The sequence below is a fragment of the Leucopleurus acutus genome (assembly GCF_964270905.1).
Source record: "Leucopleurus acutus genome assembly, chromosome: 9".
NCBI classification, from domain to species: domain Eukaryota; kingdom Metazoa; phylum Chordata; class Mammalia; order Artiodactyla; family Delphinidae; genus Leucopleurus; species Leucopleurus acutus.
The window spans coordinates 28,493,655-28,510,991 of NC_139144.1; positions in this window are offsets into that span (position 1 = coordinate 28,493,655).

Sequence of the window (17,337 nt, forward strand, 5' to 3'; positions counted from 1 at the left end):
TTTTATATTTCAGGAAACTGGCTTCTCATTTCCCCCAAAGAAAGAGAAATTAGAAACCAAGCTTAAGTGTTTATTCTCTACCTTGAACATGCAGATTTCTGAATGACATTGAACAGGAATGGTAATATTTAAAGACATTCTGGAAGTTGGAGCAGAGGGAGGATTAGAGAGTGTTAATTATGCTACACAAATAGTCCAAGATATGAAGGCCATTAATTCATCAGAAGCAATGCAACTGAAAAAATTTTAAAGCAAAATATTTTATCCATTATTTTTAAGATGTCTTCACAACTTGACTCCTCTCTTATACCCATATATTTCTGAAAAAGTGTAATATATCTGTGACCCTAAACACTACTGTCCTAGACAGTAGTTCGGGAATTGAGCACGGTAACAAGGGCGTAGAAAATGGGAAGAAGAGTTAGACATTATTTCTTCCTTCATTTTAGAGTCCAGACACAAAGGAGAGAACCAAGTTTGAAAGAGTCTATATTCCTAGGAGATAGACAACATGCAAATGAACAGTATTTTACTGCTATTAAATTTATCTGGGCCAGGTACGAGTCATGTATGGAAAAAAAAATCCCATTTTACTCTCAGTTTAGCATGAAAGAAAAGCTAAGATTGGGTCATTTGTAGTTTTTTAAATTTAAGTACCTGTGCTTTTGCTTCGGATCCACTTCCCACATTAGGTATAGTCATGGTTTCATGAGCCAGAGTCCCCCCGTTAGTCTTAGCAAATATTATCTATAACTTAAATGTATATCATAATGGATTGTCTTTATAAACCTTTAAAAGCATTAATTGTTCCTTAGTGAGAATAGTATAGAAGCCAGTGGGGCTGTAGAGCAAGTTCCCTTTTAGACACCCAGAACCTGGGACAAGATAATTGGTCTTTTCCGTGAACAGGTGGTTTTTTACATAAATTGCATGTTACAATCACCTATAAAGCTTTCAGAAAACACTGATGTCCAGGCCCCAGTCCAGACCAGTTAAATCAGGATCTCTGGGCTGGAACCTGGGAAATAGTATTGAATATTTTTAATTTTTTAAAAATTCCCCAGATGCTCGTGTTAAGCTCGGGTTGATAAACACTGATGTAAGTAATTTAGTAAGGATTAGGCCCTCTTAGTGGTGGATTCCTGGCTCTCCCCTTGCCTCCAACCCCCAGGTGTATGATCTTGGCCTAGTGTCCTCATCTATAAAATGAGGATGAGAAAAGAGTAACTACCTCATGGGATTATTGAACTAAGTCAACGGGTTAATATTTGTAAAGTAGGACAGGAGTCATGACTATGTAAATTTCTATTAAATGTGAAAAATAAATCGGGCTTTGGAGGTAAAGGGGAAGACATTCTAGGAGAGCAAGGGAGTCAGTGTAGCAGCCTGAAGTTCTCAGAGATTTCACTGCAGTTGGAACATCATTAAAGGGTTAGCTTGGGCTTGTTCAAGAAATCCAATCAAACAGACAGAAATGGGAATATTTTGACGCTTTATTTAGTTGTAGATGACTAACAAAAACTGACTAAAAAGTACTGATGCACGTAATTGAAAAGACCAGTTGGCTCAAATAAGATGATGAAGATTTGGAAACACTTTCTCCTGTCTTGACCTTACTTTCCTTTCCAGGCTGTATTCTGAGGCACGCTACTCCCCTTTACAGTAAGAGTTCCATCTTACATGCATTCCACTCAGCGGCTCAGGAAAAGACAGACCTTCCTTCCCCCATAGGTCCAGGCAAAGTCCCAAGACTGAGTTTCATTGGTTCTGGTTTGCCCTGCTCAGAATGTTGTTAATGTGCCTTTGTTTTCCTTACATCAGGGCCTCCTGGTTTGACTAATGATAAATAATCACTGAGTCTAGGGGAATCTGATGCCCAAATTAATTCAACTTAAATCATATGCTCATTTTGGGAGCCAGAGTTGGAATTAACCCTACACAAACCAGAGAGGTAGAGTGAGGGATTAACAATCCCTTACAGAAAAATAGGATGCTGTAACCAAAAAAGGGAAAATGGATTCAGGGCAGGCTAGCAAGTATAGGTTGCACCATGATTAAGGTATAATAATTCTATGTCCCCTGGAGACCTCTTTACTGGGCTTCTATGTTCAGCTGGATTTGAAATGTGTGGGTTGGTGTGTTTAGAGACCCTAGAAGGATCTTCTCTCACTGTCCAAAGTCTTCCTGCTGTCTAATTCCTGAAATTAACATGCAAAATAACCCTGGGCTGGAGAACACACTTATCTCAACTCAAATTAAAATATAACTGCGTGACATGAGATCCTCTCTGAAGAAAAAAAAAAAAAGTCTTGATGAGAGGAGAGGAGAGAGAAGCCCAGGAACAAGAAAACAGGTGCGGAAAGGTAAAGCCTTGGACACTCTTGGCAAACAGCCTACTTCCCATGGCTGTCAAGACTGGCCGTGTCCCTTGCCACACCTCTAAAACACTAGATTCTCAGCACATTACATTCTGGCATTTTCGAGCACTAAATGTAGTTCACAATTTCACAATCTGCCTAAAGTACCTTTGATTCAAAATCAGTTCTTTGGGGGCTTCCCTGGTGGTGCAGTAGTTAGGAATCCACCTGCCAATGCAGGGGACATGGGTTCGAGCCCTGGTCCGGGAAGATGCCACATGCTGCGGAGCAACTGAGCCCACGCGCCACAACTACTGCGCCTGAGCTCTAGAAGCCCACGCGCCTAGCGCTTGAGCTCTGCAACAAGAGAAGCCACCGCAATGAGAAGCCTGAGCACCTCAACGAAGAGTAGCCCCCGCTCGCCACAACTAGCGAAAGCCTGCGCACAGCAACTAACACCCAACACAGCATAAGTAAATAAATAAATTTATTTTTTTTTAAATCAGTTCTTCGGGTGCTTATAGATGGGATGGATTGCGGATGCCAAAACAATCCCTCAATTCAGTAAAGGACTTGATTGTTTGACATTATGTGGATTAAATATTGTGGTTATTGAGTAATTTCTTTCACATTTAAAGATGTTGTTGGACCATCAGGCAGACAAGACAGTTTTAGTTCAAGCAACTGCCAGAAATGCTACTGTACACCTTAAGAGTTAAATACTTTTATCTTGGAAACCTGGCCATTAGAAGACTATGACAGATTTTGCTTCCCTTTCCACATACCCACTTTGGGGTGTTGTGTCTGCTTCCCTTTTTATTTGGCTTGCCCCCTTTTGTTCTCTATCTTTATTTACTCCTGGTTAACGAGTGCCTACTAAGTGATTACCATACATACGCACAGTCCTCCACGCAAAGTCATAAAGTGGTTTAAAAAAAAAATCAGTGTCTTTATGACCTCTGAGGTGAATGTGTTTAAATCTGTCTTTAAATTTGGTTTCCATTTTTTCTATGAGTCTAGACTGTTGATTTTATCCTCCCATTTCTCTAACTTCTGCTTCTATTTCCTCACTTTGCTGTCTAGAAATATAGGGAGGTGTCTTTGCTTCCATGACATCAGAGTCTTTGGGTTTCGCCTGACTCCTTTCTGTTGGCTCCTTCTCCATCCTCCTCACCTCTTACATGTATGTGCTCTTTTGATCAAATTTCTGTATCCTTCTAAGCCGGGTTAACTGTCCCTTCTATGTGTTCCCATAATACCCTATCAAAGAACGAATCACACTGCACTGAAGCGAGTTGTTTGAGTATGGGCACCCTTACTGAACTTAAACTTGAGAAAAGAAACTGCATACTAATCACTGTTTGAACTCTACTACCCAGCCCAGTGTGTACAACTGCAAATAACCTCTTTGCCCCTGATAAAATATATCCAAGATACTTTGCCTGAAGGAATCACGTAACAGGGAGGTTCAGGCCACTCCAGGAACACATTAGAGTAAAGTTAGATCTGATGCTGTATGGCAGCTGTTCCCCAACCTAGAAAATGATGGTGTTCTTCTTCTCTAGATCTATGGAATCAGAATCGTCCATCACCAGATAGCTGTGATGACTTGCAAACCAAGTCAGGTACATACTTATACCTAAGTCAGAGTTAGGATAGCCCCTTTTGCCACATTTAAAAGAAAGTTAAATCTCAACACAGATGGGTTCTAATACTAAGAGAATAACTACAGATCAGGGGTTTTATGAATGTGCATGAATAGTGATAATTATTAAACCATTTCTGTAAAAAAAGAAGATTCTGTGCATCCTTTAAGAAGTACATACTCACCTGACCAACAAACTTACTTCCAGAAATTTGAATGCCGATGACAGTAATAAAATATGGAGAAAACACTGATGCTGGAAGGGAGTACTGCTGAAACGGTATTCATGGATAGTCAGGAGGGGGTGGGATCTTGCCCAAGCAGATGGCTTGGCGCAGTTGAGAACGCAGAGAGTCTCTCCATGTGACAGGAGACAGGGTATACTCTGGGCAGAGACACAGGTGAGATTGCCTAAATCCTTTTCTATTTCTGTTTTCATATTGAAATAAGTAGCAGGTCATTAGCTGAGAGTGAGACGAGGTGCTTGAAACTTGAAGAGAATTCTGTAAGTATGATAAACAATTTTCTAACAGAGCGGAAGAACAGCGAATGACTTCCACCTTGCTAAATCCGCTGGTCAATTAGCAGGTGTATAATTTGAATGACAGACAACATTTGACATGGTTTATCACTTCTTTCCTCTTACGATACTTTCTTCACATACTTTCCTGATTTTCTCCCAACTTTCTGACCACTCATCTCAGCCTCCTTTGCTAGCCCTGCCAGTATCTCTATAAACTCTATGAAGTGCCCCACAGCTCAGACCCTGAAAATCTTTTTTCTACCTACGCTCCCTCCCTACAGGATCTTATCCATTCTTCCGACTTAAAAACCATCTATGAGCAGGTGGCTCTCTGATTTATATCTCCAGCCCAGACTTCCCCAGGTTAATATATGCAATTGCCTACTTCAGGTAGAATATATGCAACTGAACTATTTACTGAACTCCAGGTTAATATATGCAGTTGCCTACTTCATGTCTCCAGTTGGAATTGTGCCCTACCACTCAAGCTTAACGTATTCAGGATGGAATCACTGACATACCTCCACCAGCTACTAAACTGCTCCTCCTGTATTCTTTCCAATCTTAGCAGCTGGCAGCTGCAGTCTTCTGATTATCCATACATAAAACTTGGAGTCGCACTTGACTGGTCTCTTTCAGCTCATCTCATTTCCAATTCACCAATAAATCATTTTGTTTATAATTTCAAAATATATCCAGACATCCAAATACATCACATCTCCCCCGATCCCACTGCCACCACTCTGATCTAAACTACCATCATCATTAGCTTTCTAATTAGCTACCTTTTTTTACTTTACTCTTTCTCTTCATCCATCTACTCCAGTTACATTACCCACACCTCAATGCTCCTAGAATACACTAGGCATGTTCCCAATTTAGGGCTTTTGTACTTACTATTTTCTCTGCCTTTAAAACTGTTCCACTGTTCTCTTTGTTAGCCATATGGCCTACTCCCTCACTCTCTTCAAGTCTTTAAAGATGTATAGAAAAAAGTATTCAAGAATGTACACCGAAATGTTACCTTTACAGTTTATAGAATACACACACACATGTTTAACTAGTTCTCTCCACATGGTGGAATTTAAGGTGACTTTTAATCCTCTATTTGTTTTGCTGTTGTTGTTGTTTTTAATTTTTTAATTTTATTTATTTTTTTATACAGCAGGTTCTTATTAGTCATCAATTTTATACACATCAGTGTATACATGTCAATCCCAATCGCCCAATTCAGCACACCACCATCCCCACCCCACCCTACCCCCCCGGCAGTTTCCCCTCCGTGGTGTCCATACGTTTGTTCTCTACAACTGTGTCTCAACTTCTGACCTCCAAGCCGGTTCATCTGTACCATTTTTCTAGGTTCCACATACATGCGTTAAAGTATATTTGTTTTTCTCTTTCTGACTTACTTCATGCTGTATGACAGTCTAGATCCATCCACGTCTCAATAAATGACTCAATTTCGTTCCTTTTTATGCCTGAGTAATATTCCATTGTATATATGTACCACATCTTCTTTATCCATTCGTCTGTCAATGGGCATTTAGGTTGCTTCCATGACCTGGCTATTGTAAATAGTGCTGCAATGAACATTGGGGTGCATGTGTCTTTTTGAATTATGGTTTTCTCTGGGTATATGCCCAGTAGTGGGATAGCTGGATCATATGGTAATTCTATTTTTAGTTTTTTAAGGAACCTCCATACTGTTCTCCATAGTGGCTGTATCAATTTACATTCCCAGCAACAGTGCAAGAGGGTTCCCTTTTCTCCACACCCTCTCCAGCATTTGTTGTTTGTAGATTTTCTGATTATGCCCATTCTAACTGGTGTGAGGTGATACATCACTGTAGTTTTGATTTGCATTTCTCTACTAGTTAGTGATGTTGAGCAGTTTTTCATGTGATTCTTGGCCATCTGTATGTCTTCTTTGGAGAAATGTCTATTTAGGTCTTTTGCCCATTTTTGGATTGGGTTGTTTGTTTCTTTAATATGGAGCTGCATGAGATGTTTATATATTTTGGAGATTAATCCTTTGTCCGTTGATTCACTTGCAAACATTTTCTCCCATTCTGAGGGTTGTCTTTTCGTCTTGTTTATGGTTTCCTTTGCTGTGCAAAAGCTTTGAAGTTTCATTAGGTCCCATTTGTTTATTTTTGTTTTTATTTCCATTACTCTAGGAGGTGGATCAAAAAAGATCTTGCTGTGATTTATGTCGAAGAGTATTCTTCCTATGTTTTCCTCTAACAGTTTTATAGTGTCCAGTCTTACATTTACGTCTCGAATCCATTTTGATTTTATTTTTGTGTATGGTGTTACGGAGTGTTCCAATCTCATTCTTTTACATGTAGCAGTCCAGTTTTCCCAGCATCACTTATTGAACAGACTTTCTTTTCTCCATTGTATATCCTTGCCTCCTTTGTCATAGATTAGTTGACCATAGGTGCGTGGGTTTATCTCTGGGTTTTCTATCTTGTTCCATTGATCTATGTTTCTGTTTTTGTGCCAGTACCATTTTGTCTTGATTACTGTAGCTTTGTAGTATAGTCTGAAGTCAGGGAGCCTGATTCCTCCAGCTCTGTTTTTTTCCCTCAAGACTGCTTTGGCTATTCGGGCTCTTTTGTGTCTCCATACAAATTTTAAGATTTTTTTGTTCTAGTTCCACAAAAAATGCCATTGGTAATTTGATAGGGATTGCATTGAATCTATAGATTGCTTTGGGTGGTAGAGTCATTTTCACAATGTTGATTCTTCCAATCCAAGAACATGCTATATCTCTCCATCTATTTGTATCATCTTTAATTTCTTTCATCAGTGTCTTATAATTTTCTGCATACAGGTCTTTTGTCTCCCTAGGTAGGTTTATTCCTAGATATTTTATTCTTTTTGCTGCAGTGGTAAATGGGAGTGTTTTCTTAATTTCACTTTCAGATTTTTCATCATTAGTGTATAGGAATGCCAGAGATTTCTGTGCATTAATTTTGTATTCCGCAACTTTACGAAATTCCTTGATTAGCTCTAGTAGTTTTCTGTTGGCATTTTTAGGATTCTCTATGTATAGTATCATGTCATCTGCAAACAGTGACAGTTTTACTTCTTCTTTTCCAAGTTGTATTCCTTTTATTTCTTTTTCTTCTCTGATTGCCATGTCTAGGACTTCCAAAACTATGTTGAATAATAGTGGTGAGAGTGGACATCCTTGTCTTGTTCCTGATCTTAGAGGAAATGCTTTCAGTTTTTCACCATTGAGAATGATGTTTGAGTGGGTTTGTCGTATATGGCCTTCACTATGTTGAGGTAGGTTCCCTCTATCCAAGTTTCTGAGAGCTTTTATCATAAATGGGTGTTGAATTTTGTCGAAAGCTTTTTATGCATCTATTGAGATGATCATGTGGTTTTTCTTCTTCAGTTTGTTAATATGGTGTATCACATTGATTGATTTGCATATATTGAAGAATCCTTGCATCCCTGGGATAAATCCCACTTGATCATGGTGTATGATCCTTTTAATGTGTTGTTGGATCCTGTTTGCTAGTATTTTCTTGAGGATTTTTGCATCTATATTCATCAGTGATATTGGTCTGTAATTTTCTTTTTTTGTAGTATCCTTGGTTTTGGTATCAGGGTGATGGTGGCCTCATAGAATGAGTTTGGGAGTATTCCTTCCTCTGCAATTTTTTGGAAGAGTTTGAGAAGGATGGGTGTCAGCTCTTCTCAAAATGTTTAATAGAATTCACCTGTGAAGCCATCTGGTCCTGGACTTTTGTTTGTTGGAAAACTTTTAATCACAGTTTCAATTTCATTACTTGTGACTGGTCTATTCATATTTTCTATGTCTTCCTGGTTCAGTCTTGGAAGCTTATACCTTTCTAAGAATTTGTCCATTTCTTCCAGGTTGTCTATTTTATTGGCATAGAGCTGCTTGTAGTAGTCTCTTAGGACGCTTTGTATTTCTGCGGTGTCCATTGTAACTTCTCCTTTTTCATTTCTAATTTTATTGATTTGAGTCCTCTCCCTCTTTTTCTTGATGAGTCTGGCTAATGATTTATCAATTTTGTTTATCTTCTCAAAGAAACAGCTTTTAGTTTTATTGATCTTTGCTATTGTTTTCTTTGTTTCTATTTCATTTATTTCTGCTCTGATCTTTATGATTTCTTTCCTTCTGCTAACTTTGGGTTTTATTTATTCTTCTTTCTCTAGTTCCTTTAGGTGTAAGATTAGATCATTTACTTGAGATTTTTCTTGTTTCTTGAGGTCCGCTTGTATAGCTATAAACTTCCCTCTTAGAACTGCTTTTGCTGCATCCCATAGGTTTGGATTATTGTGTTTTAATTGTCATTTGTCTCTAGGTATTTTTTGATTTCCTCTTTGATTTCTTCAGTGATCTCTTGGTTATTTAGTAACATATTGTTTAGCCTCCATGTCTTTGTGTGTTTTCCCTGTAATTCATTTCTAATCTCATAGCGTTGTGGTCAGAAAAGATGCTTGATATGATTTCAATTTTCTTAAATTTACTGAGGCTTGATTTGTGACCCAGGATGTGATCTATCGTGGAGAATGTTCCATGTGCACTTGAGAAGAAAGTGTAATCTGCTGTTTTTAGATGGAATGTCCTACAAATATCAATTAAATCTATCTGGTCTAATGTGTCATTTAAAGCTTCTGTTTCCTTATTTATTTTCATTTTGGATGATCTGTCCATTGGTGTGAGATGTTAAAGTCCCCCACTCTTATTTCGTTACTGTCGATTTCCTCTTTTATAGCTGTTATCAGTTGCCTTATGTGTTGAGGTGCTCCTATGTTGGGTGCATACATATTTGTAATTGTTGTATCTTCTTCTTGGATTGATCCCTTGATCATTATGTAGTGTCCTTGCTTGTCTCTTGTAACATTCTTTATTTTAAAGTCTATTTTATCTGATATGAGTATTGCTACTCCAGCTTTCTTTTGATTTCCATTTGCATGGAATATCTTTTTACATCCCCTCACTTTCAGTCTGTATGTGTCCCTAGGTCTGAAATGGGTCTTTGGTAGAAAGCATATATATATGGGTCTTGCTTTGGTATCCATTCAGCAAGCCTGTGTCTTTTGGTTGGAGCATTTAATCCATTCATGTTTAAAGTAATTATCGATATGTATGCTCCTAGGACCATTTTCTTCATTGTTTTGAGTTTGTTTTTGTAGGTCCTTTTCTTCTCTTGTGTTTCCCACTTAGAGAAGTTCCTTTAGCATTTGTTGTAGAGCTGGTTTGGTGGTGCTGAATTCTCTTAGCTTTTGCTTGTCTGTAAAACTTTTGATTTCTCCATGGAATCTGAATGAGATCCTTGCTGGTTAGAGTAATCTTGGTTGTAGGTTCTTCCCTTTCATCACTTTAAGTATATCATGCCACTCCATTCTGGCTTGTAGAGTTTCTGCTGAGAAATCAGCTGTTAACCTTATGGGAATTCCTTTGTATGTAATTTGTCATTTTTCCCTTGTTGCTTTCAATGATTTTTCTTTGTCTTTAATTTTTGCCAATTTAATTACTATGTGTCTCAGCGTGTTTCTCCTTGGGTTTATCCTGTATGGGACTCGCTGTGCTTCCTGGACTTGGGTGGCTATTTCCTTTCCCATGTTAGGGAAATTTTCGACCATAATCTCATCAAATATTTTCTCTGGTCCTTTCTCTCTTCTCCTTCTGGGACCCCTATAATGTGAATGTTGTGTTTAATGTTGTCCCAGAGGTCTCTTAGGCTGTCTTCATTTCTTTCCATTCTTTTTTCTTTATTCTCTTCCACATCACTGAATTCCACCATTCTGTCTTCCAGGTCACTTATCCGTTCTTCTGCCTCAGTTATTCTGCTATTGTTTCCTTCTAGTGTAGTTTTCATTTCAGTTATTGTATTGTCCATCTCTGCCTGTTTGTTCTTTAATTCTTCTAGGTCTTTGTTAAACATTTCTTGCATCTTCTCGATCTTTGACTCCCTTCTTTTTCCAAGGTCCTGGATCATCTTCACTATCAATATTCTGAATTCTTTTTCTGGAAGGTTGCCTATCTCCACTTCATTTAGTTGTTTTCAGGGGTTTTATCTTGTTCCTTCATCTGATACATAGCCCTCTGCCTTTTCATCTTGTCTATCTTTCTGTGAATGTGGTTTTTGTTCCACAGGCTGCAGGATTGTAGTTCTTCTTGCTTCTGCTCTCTGCCCTCTGGTGGATGAGGCTATCTAACAGGCTGTGTAAGTCTCCTTACGGGAGGAACTGGAGGTGGGTAGAGCTGACTGTTGCCCTGGTGGGCAGAGCTCAGTAAAACTTCAATACAATTGTCTGATGATGGGTGGGGCTGGGTTCCCTCCCTGTTGGTTGTTTGGCCTGAGGCGACCCAACACTGGAGCCTACCTGGGCTCTTTGGTGGGGCTACTGACAGACTCTGGGAGGGCTCACATGCCAAGGAGTACTTCCCAGAACTTCTACTGCCAGTGTCCTTGTCCCCACAGTGAGCCACAGCTACCCCCCACCTCTGCAGGAGACCCTCCAACACTACCAGGTAGGTCTGCTTCAGTCTCCCCTGGGGTCACTGCTGCTTCGCCTGGGTCTCGATGCACACACTACTTTGTGTGTGCCCTCCAAGAGTGGAGTCTCTGTTTCCCCCAGTCCTGTCGCAGCCCCGTAATCAAATCCCACTAGCCTTCAAAGTCTGATTCTGTGGGAATTCTTCCTCCCATTGATGGACCCCCAGGTTGGGAAGCCTGATGTGGGGCTCAGAACCTTCACTCCAGTAGGTGGACTTCTGTGGTATAAGTGTTCTCCAGTCTGTGAGTCACCCACCCACCCAGCAGTTATGCGATTTGATTTTACTGTGATTGCACCTCTCCTACCATCTCATTGTGGCTTCTCCTTTGTCTTTGGATGTGGGATCTCTTTTTTGGTGAGTTCCAGTGTCTTCCTGTTGATGATTGTCCAGCAACTATTTGTGATTCTGGTGTTCTCACAATAGGGAGTGAGAGCACATCCTTCTACTCTGCCATCTTGGTTCCTCTCCAACCTTAATTGTCTATTTGAATACCTCGATACTTTCTTAGTTTACTCCAATGAAAATATAATAAATGAAACTCTAACACCCTTCAAAAAATGCGTTTTTTTTCAAATGGTGTTAAATAGTCTCATGAATTATAAACATGCTATTCACCCCCACCCCCACTGATATAACTATTTGTGGTAAATGTTATTTGCTATATCCCCATCACTTCATCTTTCACCCATTACTCAGTTTGACTTTGTACACATTAGTGAGGATTTAGAGATGTAATACTTGAGTTCTACAATTGTCTTTTAAATTTTATATTCACCTTTTACTGATTTTATAAATTAGAATAAACCCATCTGGGATTACTTACACTAAAATGACCATTGCAGGGATGACTGGGACAGCAACAATGACAGTAACAACAACTAACACTACTGAAGATTTCAAAACTCCATCATAAGCATGGTATCTTCTTCATCCTCAGACTACCTCCAAAAAAAAGATAGTTGGCTGTCCCCTTTTAAAGATAAGGAAACTGAGATGCAGAGAGATTAAATAAGAGATGAATTAATTTGCCCAAGATTATGTAACAAATCATTTTGAATTCAAAATAAGGTCTGTGTGACTTCAATGGCTTTGGTCTGGAGCACTGTACTCTTCCACAACAAAAAGGTCATCTGTATGATAATAGCCTCTAAAAGCTGAGAAACAGATTAATTGAAACCAGAATCAGTCAATAGAGAAACCTATCAGAGGGATTTTTCACTAGTCACCACAAGACTCCTCAATCTCCCTAAGATCTCCTGTTAAAATGAGCTGTGAAGTTGTCGGTTTAAGACACAGAATATAAGGAAATATGAACAAACATTAACTTCTAGTCCTTATTCTTTTACTAATTTTGTATAAGTTTCAACAAGTTCTTTCTGTATCACAGCTTTCTCATTGTAAAATTAGTGGGTTTTGATTCATTGTTCTCTAATAACACTTTCAGTTGAGCATTTAAAAAAACTTATGTTTGCCTCAATTGTGGAAATATACACACAGTAATTTTGTATTCCAATTGGAGTCTCAAGAACCAATTTTGACAATAAATTATTAAAAATAGTGAGATTTGATGAATAAATTTTGGATTCCTTTCATGTCAGCAAGACTGGTGGTAAAGACTATCAGGGAGATTGAAGTCCCAAGGGATGACCTTACATGTTTCAACAGATAATGCTTAAACAAAAGCAGACCACCTGGACTTTGATGGCTCCTGTTCTTTCCATGGAAATGAGGTTAGAAGAAAAGGGTGGTTTGCTTTTGGAAATGTTTGTCTTATGTAGTCAAAATCTCAAGAAGCAGATTCCTGATAGTTCTAAACAGAAGGTCGAATGTTCAAAGCTTCTTGTAATGTTGATTAAAGTATAGCGTCCTTTGGAGAACTTTGACCGTAATGAACACTGTCAACATGGCACTGCTTGGCTAAGCAACTTCAAGCTGAATGTAGATGGAGATTGGCACTGTTATATTAATACACTGAGTTGATGTACTGGGGGAATCAATCTAAATTGTCCTTAAATTTTTAAAATTACTATTATTAAAAAATTTACAAAAGTGAATAGAATGGAAAACAAACTCTATCCAGTCTTATGGTCAATAAAAGTATCTGAACATGCCGGCTGCAAAAGACCTTGGCATTGGAAGCCTTAGCTGAAAGGTCAGGAAGTTTCATTAGCCCTAGTAAGGAAACAGCATGTTTAGAAGCAGTGAGGAAGAAGCATTCGTTCTTACAGTAAAACCTGCCATATCCGAGAAGTTTGCCTTGAAAATACAACTGAATAAAATAAAGGGTTGCTTTATTTCAAGTGCCCAGGCCTGACGTACTGAAGCCGGCCCCCAGTTTCCAGCAATCAGGCTGAAGGAGCTAAATCTGTCCCTTCCCATCCCTGCTATGGTTTGGCGCCACCTGGTGGAAGTTAAGCTCTCTGTTTTAATAGAGTAGGGTCGAGAGGATCATCACAAGCATCGTTTTCCATTAAAGGACTGGTGGGGGTCAGAGGACCCTCTCCAAATACTGAAAAAATGATTTGAATAAGGAATGAAAAATCAAGGCATAACAGACACATGCCCTAGGCCAACACTTTAGAAATCTGAGAGAGCAGAGTGTGGATTAGTCAGTTTGGGCTGCTATAACAAAATACCATAGAATGAGAGGTTTAAACAACAGACATTTATCTCTCACAGTTCTGGAGGATGAGAAGTCCAAGACCAGGGTACCAGCTCAGCTGAGGGGTTCTGGTAAGAGCTCCTGGCTTGTACACAGCTGCCTTCACACCCTCCAGGGCAGGGGGAGATAGTAAGCTTCTTATAAAGACACTAACTCTATCATGAGGGCCCCACCCTCATGATCTCATCTAAACCTAATTACCTCCCAAAGTCCCCACCTCCAAATACCATCACATTGGGGGTTGGAGCTTCAACATATGAATTTTAGGGGGACACAATCATTTGGTCCCTAAGAGAGTGAGAAATAGAGTGAGTGATCCTACTCTATTAAAATACCAAAATTCTCATGCAAACTTTTAGTATCTTACAAATTGGACTTTTCTGTCTGGACCAAATAGCAGTTATCATAATGATTATTGTTTTATTCAGTTTTTAAGAAAACTTTAGTCAAATACAGAAAGCAATGATTGCCATTTAAAATCTTGTATATATGGTTGAACAATGTACTGGAATACATAGATTCTGGGCAATATTGTGTGTGTCTATTTTCAAACTCCTTTTTCCTTTTTTTTTTTTTTTTTTTTTGTGGTACGCGGGCCTCTCACTGTTGTGGCCTCTCCCGTTGTGGAGCACAGGCTCCGGACGCGCAGGCTCAGCAGCCATGGCTCACGGGCCCAGCCGCTCCGCGGCATGTGGGATCTTCCCGGACCGGGGCATGAACCCGTGTCCCCTGTATCAGTAGGCAGACTCTCAACCACTGCACCACCAGGGAAGCCCTCAAATTCCTTTTTATTCCACCTTTACTGGGAATCTTTGTCTCACTTCACTCCTCTATGCCTCAGTTCTCTTATCTATAAAATTACAATGTTGGATTAAATACTCTGGGTTCTGCCCTAGAATTAACACTAAGGTAACACTACAATGTAACATAGTAACTATACTGTTATCACAAATAACATATTTGTGCAGCACTTTACCCTTTACAAAATGCTTCCCTATGCTATCAGTTAAACTCCCAATAGCCTCGAATGTCAAAGTTTGTAATGGGCCATTTTACAAATAGGAGGTATCAGGCTTTAAGTAATTTGTCTAAGTGAGAAAAATTGGTAGTTTATGGGGCTAAGATTCAAACCTGGAATTTCTGATTCCAAATTTCATTTTTTTCGCTACCAGGCAACAGTATTTCCTCATCTGGGAGATCAGTGAATGTATCTAATTTTTCCCCCCATTAGTCTCTTATTTAACGGCTTCTTTTAAGTCAGCTTATGCTCATTCTAAAGTGACACAAAACCCACTGTACCCAGTGCTTCTCTTAAGCCATTTCCAAAAGCCAGTTCCACTCTCAAAAAGATCCTCAATACACACGTGGGATATTCCATTCTGCTCTGAGCCCACAGTCCCTCTCATTTGAAGGTGGGGAGTTTCTGAAGTATGGAAAAGGTGCCAAGATCGCTACTCAAGAGAGACGATAGCAGGGATTCTAAGAAAGTAAAACCAGATTCACGTAACAGTATGATTGGTAGATTAGCTTCCTACCTCCGGAAAGGCCCAAACAGCTGTAGAGATGGAGCAGAGATACCAGGAGAGGCAGTCTGGGAATGAGCAGGAGTGTAAGCTTTGATGCCAGATGAAACTGAGCTCACGTCTTGCCCTCCCCTGACAAGCTGAGTTAATATTGGTCAACTTTGCTGACTGATTAGAGTCTAGGTCTTCTTATCTGCAAAATACCTACAACACGTGGCATTGGAGAGGCTACAAATGCCACAAATTTATAAAAAAGCACCTAAGTCAGTGTCAAGAGCATTGATGACATCTGATAACATTATGTCTAATTATACATACCAGACGGTTCAAGTGAAACTAATTAATTAAATTTCCATACCCATTTACAACTCTGTCACCTGAAAATATTGTGGACTATGATTTTTTAAAATGTTTTAATGCAACCAACACAGTAACATGATAATAAATAATGTCAAACTGTATGCTTTAACTTGAGAAACCCATATATGCATTGAACAAATTCATTCAGCAAATATTTATAGAGCATCTACTAATGCTCAGCGCTGGGGAACAGGACAGCTATATATATATTTTTTTGGTATCATGGAGTTTATATTTTATTTACACTTTTACACTTCCACTTGATTGTCTACATATAGTGGAGATGCACTTTTTAGAAAATCTTGCTATTGATAAGTCCAAATTTACTTTTAACTTCGGTATAAACTTCCCTTGACAACTCTAACTCCCACAAGTATAATAAGGCAATAGATATGTTTGGCAGAGCAACTATTTATGTCCTGTCTTCTGTGTTGCCAGGGTGATGACAGCAATATTGAAAACACTGGAGGTGGTTGCTATTGGCAAAGATCCTGACTTTCATTTGCAAATGGAAGGACTGTAAAAAGCAAAATGTAGACTGGGGTGTGGGCTGTAGACTGGTCATGGCTGTACATAAACTACATGAATGGATTATTGGTGATTAACCAAGTGTGGATGCTATTCTTGGAAATGTAATACTCATAGGCCATATTTCCTTAATATTTAAAAATTAATGAAATGTGGTGATTACACCAAATACCTCTTTTTTTTAAAGCTAATACCATAACATTACACATTTTCAAATATTACATTTTTCACCCGCTTATCTTCTTTCTTTCAGTGGAAAACAATTCAAAACGTTTACAGCGCTTTTGGTCCCTCAATATAAATTGAAATGTTGCTACAGTTCAAATTCGGCTTCTAAAGGATTTTTTAAATATACTGACTATATAAAGGGAATAAGTGATTATATACCACCCTGAAAGAAAAAGTCATCTAATACATTGGCTGAATTCTTTGTCTTATTTGAATGCACGACACATGTCCCAGGAGGTAAGCAATTGGTGACTTTTCTCCCTCACCAACAACTTCAATCAATCTTTTAACTCCACGCCAACTAGTACATTGGCACTGAATTAATCAAAAAGGAAACTTTTCGTGATGGATGCAGTGCATTGACCCAAACTCTGCGTCTTCTCCCTGAAAGTGTGGTGAGAGAGAGTGTGGTATGGAGAGAGAGAGGGATTGAGATGGCAGAGACAGAGACCAAGTCTGCATTTCTTTGATTTCTTTGCTGCTGGATTTTTGTTTGCTTTGTTTCTTCCTTTAGGTTTCTAATGTATTTTCTTTCATCAATTATGCTATAATGAGCAGCAGAGTGCTTAGATGACAAATTTGTTTTGAAACAATTCTGTATTAGAGCAATTGTAATGGTTACTTATCTCTCTACCCCTTTGGGGTGACTCTACCAGGTTGCATTATATTCCATCCTGTGATTGCATGCACCCACAGAACACCACAGAAAATGGTTCGGCTGGCTAGCACAGCATTACCAAATTTGTCACGAAAATCCAGTGAGTATTTTTTTTTTAACATCTTTATTGGAGTATAATTGCTTTACAATGTGTTAGTTCCTGCTGTATCACGAAGTGAATCAGCTATATATATATAGATATATCCCCATATCCCCTCCCTCTTGTGTCTCCCTCCCACCGTCCCTCTATCCCACCCCTCTAGGTAGTCACAAAGCACTGAGCTGATCTCCCTGTGCTAT